Genomic DNA, 12966 nt, shown 5'->3' with positions numbered 1-12966 from the left:
TGTGAAAGAGACTTTTTCGACCCTTTGTTGTTAAAATAATAGAACTGGTAATTCTTTCTTTGTGTCCTGCGAGCTCCAGTAATGTGACGTTGTATCACTACTGTAACTTGCTTTTAATATTTTAGTTGCCCTTCTCTTTGGCTCTCAATAGTCTCTGGAAGATAGGTAGAAACCGGTATACTGTCTTTTCATCTTTGCACCCATGTAAAATACCATTATAATTTTTATAATATGTACATAATTGAGCTTCCCTCATCTTATAGAAATTTCTTTTCCCTAGTATCCTGCTTATGTCATCATTTTGGTAGAACTGCGTATTTCTGCTTAAATATTCTCTACCTTTTTTCTACCTCTCATTTCCTTCACGAATTTTGTATGAATGATACCATCTGTATTTTCTCCTGTTGGTGGGTCTTATCCACTTTCTGATAAATGAGACAAATCATTGGCTACATGATTGTCAGATCCTAGTAGATAGATCCATAGTCATGTCACAATGTCATAATCGAACTGCTGTAAGAACAGACGCCCCATCATATCAAATGCCCATTTGAGAACCTACAGTCAAAGCTTTGTGATCAGTGTTGTTTATGACTATGTGTCATAACATGAGAGATGTGTAGATCCAAATGATATGGGCAATGATTATTTCTCAGACACTGTTTACTTCTTTTCGTACTTAGTTGAAGTTCCTTTTACAAAGGCTGCTATTTTACGTTCCTTTTTTCAAGTTCCATCTATTTCTTGGAAAACCTCCACTCTAATCCAACAAAGAGAGCTACTTTGTGCACTTATATGAAATGACTGAGAAGTATCTGGATGTTGTAGTAACTTGTTCACCAGAAGTTCCCCATTTAATTAATTAAAGGGTGACTGGTGAGCTTTAGTTTGTATTAACTCATTGTGCTGTTGAAATTAACGTTTCAAATTAGGTGTACAGAAAGACTGACTTTTACACATTTTGTATACAACCGAAATGCCAGGAAAGCCTTTGATTACATTCTCATTTCGGGAAGATTATAATTCTTTATAAGTTCTTACTTTCTACAATTTCTTACTATATGTCACCATTCTATGGCCTAGATACTGTATTTCTTTAACCATAAATTCTTATGTCTTTAATTTTAAGGTTATACAACAGTTTTTCAAGGTAAAAATAATTTTATCCAACTAATTCTCAACGTTCAGTCCAGCTTGTTGTGGCTGTTAATATCTACATACATCATAACTCTCAAACTGAATCCTTTGTCCAAAAGTGTCTGGAGTGCAAGTGAATACAGGTACAGAAATGTTTAAACTAAATCTTGTAACATTGTGTTGATAATAGTAAAATTTGCCAGCAAATAATAAGACTGTAAACTTCCTATATTCGAGAGTTAGTGACGCATACCAATAACCTGCGGTTAAAACTAGACTAGTCGTGCATTTCATGGAATAGTTTGCAGCACTTCATCTTGACACTTGGAACATCACTTTCACTCTTTACTATTTTATTTAAGGTGTGAGTGTCAATGACTACTCTTGCTCCAACGTACTTTTACTTAACTAAGAACTAAGGGTGGTCGTGTGGACCCTTAACTCCTCCATCATTTCGTCTATTTCCTTAGGGAATGTTGGATAAGTGACCATGATAAACCCTTATCATATGTCACATCTAAATGACATTCATTTTTGTGCATTCAGCTAGCCTGTGGTCTGTGGTTAGCGACTGTGATTAGTAATTAGAACATCCTTGGTTCCTGGTTCGATTCCTACTACAGTTTAAATGTTGAATAAAAATCAGTACTGGCGGCCGAAACGTCCGGTACAATAAGGCACTCTCATTCTGCCAACGGCCTTGTCATAGAGGACAGAAGTGCAGACACAAGTTCAGGACAATATATTGCCTGTGGGGTGGGAATGACTGTCGGAAGGACTGACTCAGCATCTAGAAATTTTAAAGGACACTTGGTGAAATTAAAAGCAAGAGAGGTAACATTAAGAGTGCAACGAGGATTACATTGTTAAACGCAGAGGAGATAGCGGATAGATGGAAACAGTCCATTGAAGGCCTCTTTGAGGGAGAAGATTTGTCTGGTTTGACAGAAGAAGAAACGTGAGTAGATTTAGAAGGGATAGGGGATCCAGTATTAGAATCAGAATTTTAAACAGCTTTGTAAGACTTAATATCGTACAAGGTGGAAGGTATAGAAAACAGGCCATCAGGTTTTTTAAATAATTGCGGGAAGTGGCAAACGACTATTCACGCTGGTGTGTAGAATGTAGGACTCTGGCGAGATACCATCTGATTTCCGGGGATACATCATATACACAATTCTGAGAAATGCAAGAGCTTACAAGCCCGAGAACTGTCGCACAAACAGTTTAATAGCTCATCTGTCCAAGTTGCTGAGAAGATTAATATACAGAGGAATTGAAAAGAAAACTGAGGATATGTTAGACGACGATCAATTTGGATTTAGGAAAAGTAAAGGAACAAGAGAGACGTTGTGACTTACAATGGAAACAAGACTAAAGAAAAATCAAGACACAGTAATACAATTTGTCGATCTGGAAAAAGCGTTTGACAGTGTCAAATGGCACAAGATGTTCGAAATTCTGAGAGAAATACGGATAATCTCTAGAGGGAGACAAAATATACGACATGTACAAGAATCAAGAGGGAAGAATAAGCGTGGAAGACCAAGAAGGAAGTGGTCAGATTAGAAAGGATGTAAAGTAGGTATATAGACTTTCCCCCCTACTGTGCAGCCTATACATCGAAGTAACAATGATGGAAATGAAGGAAAAGTGCAGGAGTGGAATTAAAACTCAAGGTGAAAGGATATCAATGATACGATACGATGATGGCATTGCTAAACTCGTGAATGTGAAGAAGAATTACATGGTCCGCTGAATGGAGTGAACACACTAATGCGTACAAAATATGGATTTAGAGTAAACAGAAAGCAGACGAAAGTAATAAGAAATAGCAGAAATGAGGAAAGCGAAAACTTAACATCAGGGCTGACGGTCACGAAGGACATGAAGTTAAAGAATTCTGCTACCTATTCAGCAAAATAACCAATGGCGGGGGGAGCATGGAGGGCATCAAAAGTTGACTAGCAGTGGCAAAAAGTGAGGTCCTTTCCTAGAGAAGTCTGCTGGTATCACACATAGGATTTAATTTGAGGGAGAAATTTATGAGAATGTATGTTTGGAGCAAAGAATTGTATTATGGTAGTGAAACATGGGCTGTGGGAAAACCGGAACAGAAGAGAATAGAAGCATCTGAAATTTGGTAATACAAAAACAATAATGGAAAGAAGGTGGACTGATAGGGTAAGGAATGAGGAGGTACTCTAGAGAATGATTGAGGGAAGTAATACACTGATAAGAAGAAGCGGTAGAATGGTAGGACAGCGGGAAGACGGCAAGGAATAACTCCCATTTTACTAGGTGGGTCTGCAGAGGGTAAAAGCTGTAGAAGAAGACAGAGAATGGAATACATCCATCAAATAATTGATGAAGTACGTTGCAAGCGCTGCTCCGTGAATAAGAGAGGAATTCGTGATTGGACGCGTCAAACCAGTCAGTGTACTGATGATTCAAAACATAAATAAGTAAATAAATAAATAAAAATATGTACTAAGTCCAGTTTACCTCAAACACTTCTCTTTTCCTATCCAGTTCATCGTATTTTTCACTTCTTTTCATCTCTTGATAGGTCTTGTATTATATTCACTATGTTTTTCAGTACATTCTTTCACGAATGTTTTCCTTTATATGTTCATGTAATACAACTCCAAGCCAATCCCAGCAGTGGCGGATTTAAAAATTTTGCACCCCTAGGCACACCATATTATATGCGCCCCACTAAAACATGTTTTAAATAATATTACACGATCACTTCACAATTGCCCATTTGGGTGGGAGCGCAGTGAGCTGTTTTCGTACTCTGCTATTCGTTGTTCTGAAGGACGGGTCATCGGTCTAGTCACGCTCATTCAAAATGTAATATGGTTCCTGAACTGTATTTGGTGTAAGGTAGCAGATAAAACACCCTTAAAACTGCGTTGTGTTAACACATTATCTGTCGAAAGACAACAGAAACGCACACAAGGGAAATAACTTTTCTTGTATGGCCTAAAACTTCACCAGAGCGTGTAGGAGACAACGGACTTTTGTTATACATTCACTTTTAATATGTTCTTTTACACGAAACCGTTGACAAAATTAAATTAAAATGTCGTCTTTAGATCTAATAACTAGAATGTATAGCAGATAAACATACACGCTCGGTATTTATACGGGAATCTATAGGAGAGCGTAAGAAATGAAAATGGAATAGAGATTTCGGTGCACGATCTACAAAATAAATACAGAACTGGATTTTCTATTACCTAATTTTACAGACCAATGTGTATAAATCAAACTGTTTTATAATATAATAGTTAACGTATAAAGCATTAGGGTCTGCATATCTAGACCCTGCATAATAAGTGTAAACAATACTTTAAATCTATGTAAGGTCTGAACAGTTTTGTACTGCAGCTACTGCTCTCGCCATAGCTCTTTCTAACGCTATTAGCAAAGTTTTTACGTATTTATCGACAGAACTGAACTACGCTATTTATTAACACTTTTTCATCTGAGCGTGCTCTCCGATAACGTATATTTCCGCGATAACTATACTTTTCAGCAGACGCCAAGAATATGCATCAGTTGTAATATACTACAGTATCAGTATGACTCGACTGCACAGTGCCGAGCGGCCTGGGTCATTCGGTTATTGTTTAGTATTGTCGGGCGCCTTCTGCCATGTCGGCACATGAACGACGTTTAGTTCCGCGTTCTGCCACCGGCAATTGTAAAATAAACAGGTAATACTTAGTTTTTAAATCCAATGAATGTGAACTAAGTTATAATAAAAATCACATTATAATGTTAAATTTTTAAAAGTAATATGAATAAATAAACAAACTCACCAGTCAGCCAATTTTGCGTCTGACTTTGACGGCAGAAAACTCGTTGATCATATCTTCATAGTTCAGACGGTGGTCAATTATGAGGTCGACTTCGAGGTGAAGAATGGACAAGGCGTTCAAAGTCACCTCAGACAACGAAGAATGTAGGTACGATTGCAGCCTATTAAGAGCAGAAAACGAGCGTTCTGCTGAACAATTGGTAAGTGCCATACATAGAAATATTCTAAGAGAGATGTCAACATTCGGAAACAATGAATGTAGCCTCTCTTTTCGTAAAAATGTACTCATTTCGACTAGTATATCTCTAATCTCAGAAGATTTCAAAAGTTATGCGAAATGTACACATTCATTAGGGAAGGAAGGCTCTAAATCTGTGTCATATGACGCTCTGAGTTTTGCTGCACGTTCAGCAATATCGTCAGGTGAACTGTTTTGAAGGTTACTGAAAACTGTGAAGGATTCCACAGTGTTCTATAGCTTTCCTTCCTCTTCACTAATTAGGGACACAATTTGTCTAGTACTGGGAGAAATGTTTCGACTTTAAATTCTTCCCTTCCAGTCAGAAAAACTTCTTCAGAGTCCGCTTGTTTGTCATCATGAAGTTTGCGTTCTCGTGATCTTTTATAGGTGTATTCATAGTCTATATCAGTCACAATCTCCAAGGAATTATTTTCATAAGAGTCGAACATGCCACGAATAGTTGCAATAAATCCTACAAGTGATTTATATAAGTCATGCGCTATTTTAGTATCAATATTTACACTTTTCAATATCAGATTTACACTATTAAATCTCTGGAGTATGTTCTTCCAAACTGTCATCATGAATACTGTTTCTAGTCTACTGAGCTGACTCAATAAAGCTGAAGGCCGATTTCGCACAAGTGGTTCTTCAGACATATTATTGGCAACATCTGTGATGGCAGAGATAACGCCCTCCCAGTTTACATGTAGACTTACAGTCGCTTCCTCTCTTGCTGCCCAACGTGTTTTTGATAAACTTTTCACCGTTTTGTTTCCTGTTTTCATGAAAGAAAGACGTTTATGCCAGCGTTGTGTAGAAGCAGAGAAAAATTATAAGGGTTTTCCACTACATTGAAAAATGAACATGGTTCCCGACAACAGCTTGCAGCACTAGTGCCGACTAAATTCAAAGAATGTGCTGCACAAGGCACATAATGCGCTTTCGGATTTCGTTCTTTAATGCATGCCTGCAAACCAGTGTAGATTCCCGACATATCGCTTAAGTTGTCGAATGACTGGCATCTACAGTCAGTAATATCAATGGAATTTGTATACTAGACTTGTAGTACAGCCTCAGCTAATTTTTCGGACTTGTGTCCCAGGTTTGATAAAAAGAGAAGGAAACGTTCAGCAGGTTCACCATTTTCGTTCACATTTCTTAATATGAAAGATAATTGTTCAATATGTGAAATGTCCGCAGTATAATCTATTACTATAGAGAAATATCTGGCCAGTTTCATTTCACTTATGATAATTCTTTTTATTCGTTCAGAAAGAAGCTCTATTGTTTCATCACAGATTGTTGAAGAAAGATAACTTGTATGTCCCTGTCCTGGACTACCATATCGTTCAGTTATGTGACTTAATTGCTAAGGTCATCAGTCCCTAAGCTTACACGCTACTTAGATTATCCTAAGGACAAATACACACACACCGATGCCCAAGGGAGGACTCGAACCTCCGCCGGGACCAGCCACTGCTGTTACGTCTATACCCAAAGGCACCTTTTGTTCCAACAAAAAATAAAACTGACCTTTCCTCGAAGAAAAAAAGCTTAGTTAAGAAGTTTAATATAAAATTTTCAGTGTTACGTACTATATTCGATAACACAGAGTGGGAACTTTATATCATGCAGGTAGCAGCACGCTAAATGAGACAAAGGAAAGTTGTTTTCTTCTTGTTTTTTCGCCAAAAAAGTTACTAAGTAAATAAATAAATTATGTTTTTAAACTGTCGTGAAGCGTATTTTACACATTATTAGATATTCTCCTTATGTTCTTTTCGTATAAACATGTGTTTAAAAATGTAAAACATTGCCAGTACCAATATGTTTTGTTAAACGGATGTCATTAAATCATAGCGCAGATATTGAAGTCCACAGAGTTTTTACATTAATTACAGTAATGGAGGGCTGACATGATACATCCCCGTGATTTCTACAAAAACTTTAAGTTGTGTCGGGTTTTACATACTGAGGCCCACACATGTTACAGTATTTAAGACATCCCTTGTAAGTTTATCACAGCTTTTCAGGGGTCCCGGTATTTTCACGAGGAAAATATGGTAGGATTAAGTAGAAGCCGATTACATTCTCGGAATAATAAAGTTTCAAACATTGTATTGGAGATTGCCGTTCTGACAGCTTACTTTGAAATATTCCGAACAATCATGAAGATGATACCAGACAGAAACCCAATGTTAAATTTCCATTCAGTCACCTAGTAAACTATGGATATTTCCACGCTTGTATGGTCGAATTTTCCATTTTAAGGCCTATTTCAACTAGCAAGTTGTTTAACAACATTAAACATTTTTGTCGTTTGTAAGCGCAGTTATTTTAAAACGTAAAAGGTTAAAACGAATATAGAGCAAAACATAATGGCTCCCCTTAAGGGGCCGCTCCTTGGCTCGTGCCTAGTGGGCCTATATGTAAATCCACCACTGATTACCAGTTCTATTATTCGTGTAAATCCGCCACTGATTCCCAGTTCTATTCTTCTCCGTCAAGTTAACTACCCATAATGAGGTATGCTGTAATTTATATTATTCATTCATCTTCTGAAATTTAACTTAAAACCTATTTAGTGCTACATTGCTCCTAATAACTTGTTTTTTAGGTCAGTAATCAACTATTGTTCAGTAAGGCGATCAATTCCTAAAATAATATCAATTCACTTCTGTGGATTGAGTAGAAATTCATGTCCAAATGCATTTCTTTAATCAGAAACTTGACCAATAGTTCAGACTTACTTTTTTAATTTTTTTCCGTTACTTCTATCATTGTAACATCCAACACTGGCAAGATAACAGTATCACATTAGGTCTTAATTTATTTAATTAATGATAAGTGTAAAGAACTAGTATGATAGCCAGGGTCCTGTGATTTTTGTAGTGGTAAACCGTAAACTGTAACTGTACAATGGTCCATTTAACCACCATAATTTTCACCTCTTTACGATATTAACGTATGAAACAATGTCTGACAATATGATCATCCCAATAAATGTTCTTCACAGCTAACTCGATTTTTTCTGCTTTCTAACTGCGCTGCCTTTTCCAGGCTTCATTGCATGCTGTATTTGCGCTATTTTATTTGGAAGTCCTTTAGACTGTGTGATAACCATGTCTGTTTCATCATCTGATGCTCTCTATTTGCATATTTATTTACAGTGTTCTCTTTATTTTGATAATTCTCACTATTAGTCTGTTTATTTAGTAGCGAATCTGTTGCTTGAGATACAGCAGGGGTGGCCAACATTTCAGCTCATGGTCCATACCTGGACCCGTTTTCCCAAAGCGCTCAGCCTCGCACAAGCTTACCCCACTGCGAGACTGCCCCGTCTGAGCGCAAGGAGGTAGAAGAGGGAAAAACTGTTAATGTGTCGCATTTGAATAATAGTACAGTCGTACTCCGTATAGGCTCGTTTTATTTTCTCAAACACAGAAGACAAACAAAACAAGTTTCGAATATTAATTTTCCTGGTCGCTGAAAACATAATATAGCTTTTATCTGGTACAAACTGTCGGAATACGGACAGACGCAAACAATTTGACAGAGCTTCGCACTCATCATGCCACGTAATAGTGACTTACTTAGTTTTATAACCGAAAAACTATCCCTCACACAATTATGTCGATCGAAATACTGTATCACTTTAGCAACCTGATTATGGGGACGTGGATAATCTACCTCAGAAAAGCAGTGTAGACGTCCTGGACAGTTTGACCGTAAACATATTTGTAATTCTAGCGGGATTTACCTTGCAGATGAATCACTTACATCTTCACATGCACAGGGACTTATTCAACTGAAACGACAAACGGTCTCGGAAAGAGCTCGGAAACATAAGATTGAGTGTCTCCCCAACACCTTCGTAAGACTGCCGTATCTCTATATTCGATTATTTTTATTGAAACTGGAATAATGTTTGCGAATTTAGAAATTTTACTGTTCGTACTGCCCATTTCCTCGGGTGCTCATGCTGGTAAATTTAGCATAACAGTGCTTCTTGATGTACAGAACAATGAGGGCCGTCTGCCTATTGTTGTAATTTTTTACTGTTTCGTCCTCTAAAAGCTTAAATTGTTTCTGCATGATACTACAACGTCGTTTCATAGCAAATAAGCAGAGTCTGTCGCTTATGCGAATTCAGGATTTTCACCCCTCTCTTCTACCATTCCCATTCGTTTTAACGGATTGTGATGACAGACCACTCTTTTTGTACAAACACCCACTGGACCGGTGAACGTCCTTCATACCACGAACATATACCGAAGGGAAAACATCGTTGACACCACGATTTTCCCGAACTTAGAGAGTAGTGCCGGCGGCAAAATGCCGCGTCGCAGTGCTAAATAAAATATCGCGCTGTTCCGGGCCCTTCCGAGAAGGACCGAGCAAAGACTGACAGGGGGTGCCTCGGCGCGCACACGGCTGACACACGCTGCACGCCGTAAGTCTGGCACCCCGTAGCTGGCCATGAGATACAGTATTACTGGACACGTCTGTTCCTTCAATTGCTTCTTCATTTCCTTCATTGACAAAGGTCAAATATTTCTACTTCAGCTTTTATTTTCTATCCACACTTCCCTTTATCTCTTTTCTTCTCCCTATATTTCTCAGTTTTCCTGCTCCTATTCTTTTACTTGCATTGCTTTTGCTGGCGAAGTCGTGTCTTCAAAAATTCCCACTACTTTACCCATTACCATGCCGATCATTGGCTTTCTTTAATTTTTGTGGACGCCCCTTTAATCATCTTCTTTTCTTAATACATTATTCCACATATCGGTGCCAAGTTAGAAGCACTTCTATTGGTTTAGGGCTGAAAATTATATTGCACTCAGAAAACAGTATTTCTCTTTTTCCTATGACACTAAGCCCATGTCCGCAGCTGGTGGTCTCGCGGTCGCGTTCGCAATTCCCGAGCACGGGGTCTGGGGTTCGATTCCGCGCGGAGCCACGGATTTTCACCTGCCTCGAGATGACTGGGTGTTTGTGTTGTCCTCATCATTACATAATCATTCATGAAAGTGGCGAGACTGAACTGAGAAAAAGTAGGGAATTTGTACGGGCGCTGATAGCCGCGCGTTTGCGCGCCCCACAAACCAAAACATCATCACTAAGCCCATGAGGTGCCCAGTACTATCTACCTGGTCTCTTGTGTCTCTCATTATATGAAACTGTTCTCTTTTATTTCATTGCTATTTATCTCATTGTTACTTTTGTACTGATGATGGTGTGACTCTCACGCAATCGTCGCCTTAGGGCCTTTTAAAAAAGATTGTCTTTTGATTGCTGCCAACAAATAGTTCCCAGACAACCTCTGATTCATATCGCCTACCACACAAAAATTGTAGTTTGCAAAATCAATTTGTACAAACCATTTCATGGAATCTTTACCTTCAATCACATAATTCTTGCCACTAAAAATTCTTTCCATGGGATATCCTACTTTTTTTAAATTAATGTTTCTTCAGAAACAGTTGTTTAAATTTCTGGAAAAATATACCTTCAATTCGCAAACTGGACCTCCACTTCTGGACAATTAGCACGAGAGCATCAATCAAAATAGAAATATTTTCTGAATCCTTTTACTCCTTCAGATATGAGTGAGCCGTGACTGGCTCCTGCTATAAGCTGGATTAAACCTTCGTTGCGATTCTGTGTTTAGTCTCCCACGGGTATCGTCCCGATAGCTGAATGGTCAGCGTGACGGACTGCCGTCCTAAGGAGCCCAGGATAGATTCCTGGCTGAGTCAGGCACTTTCTCCGCTCGGGGACTGGGTGTTGTCTTCATCATTTAATTCCCATCTGGCGCGCAGGTCGCCCAATGTGGCATCGAATGTAATAAGACCTGCACCAGGGCGGTCGGACCTGTCCCGTAAGGGGCCCCCCGGCCAATGACGCCAAACGCTCATTTCACTTCATCGCGATGATGCTGTTATCCTCTCCTTCCGCGGGTGGCAGCAGCGGTGTGTATCGATATTCGCACTTTTTACTATGTTGGACCTGGTGCTTATAGATTCCGGCTGGTCGGTGTGCGACCAGTCGGTCGGTTGGCGTGGAACAGCGAGGAATTCTCCGCGGGACGTAGTTTGGCCCGGGCCCCTGTCGGTCTCTAAGCGGTGTCGAGTTGGGCTCACCGACTCTGGACACGTAAGTTGAGTTTTGATTTAATCTACCAGCGAGTCAAGACTGTTCACATTGAGTCGTTTGGAGTTCGTTGTCGGTGTTTGGAATTTTCCCACGAGCAACAACGTGGTTTTCTAGTTGGAAAATTGTAGCCACCCTCCGGTAGAGTTTCACTGTATTTGGTTTTTTGAAGTGCACCAGAGGATTCTTCTGCCTTGTGGCCGTTAAACTTTCGGTTACCTGACCTGGCCATTGACGTAAATTTCAGGCAGTGTAGTTTCCTCATCGTGTTGTTGCTGTCCAGCAGAGTGTGTAGTTTGACAGCTCCACATATGATTGGTTGTGGGCGCTAAGTAGTTCTGTTGAACTCCCTGTTGTGTCTCGGTTGGTTGAAGTGGAAGTTATCTTGTCGTTCGGTCCGTTGACTGTCGGTCGGATGGGTTGTCATCGGATCGTGAATGATTGGCCCAACTGCCTGTCTCACCTAAGCGAGCATTAGTGTTTGAATTCCAGGCCGACCCTCAAAAATTTGAGCGCCCTTGGGTGTACTGCTTTTTTTATTTGTTCTTGTTGTATGTTCCTGTATGGCTTCTAGCCGATCTTTTCAAAAATTAAGGTTGTTTTGCCCTTAAGGCATAAGTTTCTTTAGGCCTTCAGCCTAAGTTAAAGAACTGTTTCACGTAAGACCTTTGGCATTTTAAAGGTTTTAATGTTGTTAAAATTTAAGTGTTGGGCGTTCAGCCGATTTGATTTTAACTTGTTTCCTCTTGAGGTGTCTGACTCTTTGGGCCTTCAGCTTAGCTAAAGAACTGTCTTACGATAAGGCTTCGCCTTTCAAATTTCTGTTTTGGTTGAGTTTTGCCTAATTAAGAAGGCCTTTGTTTCTAAAAAATTTAGTGTTATTTAGCCTTAAGTGTTGGGCTTTCTGCCGATTTTGAATTCAAGTTCTTTGCTCTGAAAACCTCAGGTTCTTTGGGCCTTTAGCCTAAATAAATAACTGTTGTAAGATAAGGCTTGTCTTTTAAATTTCTGATTATCCTTGCGTTTTAAGTTATTGGCGTTCAGCCGTTTTCAATTAAAGTGGCTTTCAGCTGGTAATTAAATCCCAAAGATTAAAGCTGTGTGTTTAAAAAAAATTGTTTTTGGCTCTTGTAATGTTTGATCAAATAATAAAGTTGTATGTTCGAGTGTAGCTGACAGCCCCTTATTTAGGCCCCTTTCCACAATGTGAACTACCTGTCTTGTCCTGCGGGTTAACATGGGTATCTCAATAAGTCTCTCACACTTTTTGATGAAATCTATATGACATTTGTTGTTTCTGTGTCAACGACATTGCTTCCTACCTAATTCAGTTTTAACTGGTTATACCTCAAATCCTCTCACTGACCTTGAATTTCAGCATCATTAGTTTGCCGCTTTAAAGGAATTTGATGTTTTAGCTCGCATTTGCTAACGTATTCATTCAAACTTGTTTTTACTATTTGAGAATTCTGTCTCATTCTCGTCCTTTATCCCAACTTTTATGGCTGTCCTCTTACCATATACTTTTTTATTTGAAGAAAGGTTAAGTATTTTCTCTAATTTTTTGTTCTTCAGAGTTGATATGTTCATTAATGTGGATACC

The sequence above is a fragment of the Schistocerca nitens genome, chromosome 6, assembly GCF_023898315.1.
Source record: "Schistocerca nitens isolate TAMUIC-IGC-003100 chromosome 6, iqSchNite1.1, whole genome shotgun sequence".
Classification (NCBI taxonomy): Eukaryota; Metazoa; Arthropoda; class Insecta; order Orthoptera; family Acrididae; genus Schistocerca; species Schistocerca nitens.
The sequence above is the reverse complement of the archived record's forward strand: the minus strand, read 5'-3'. Positions refer to the sequence as shown.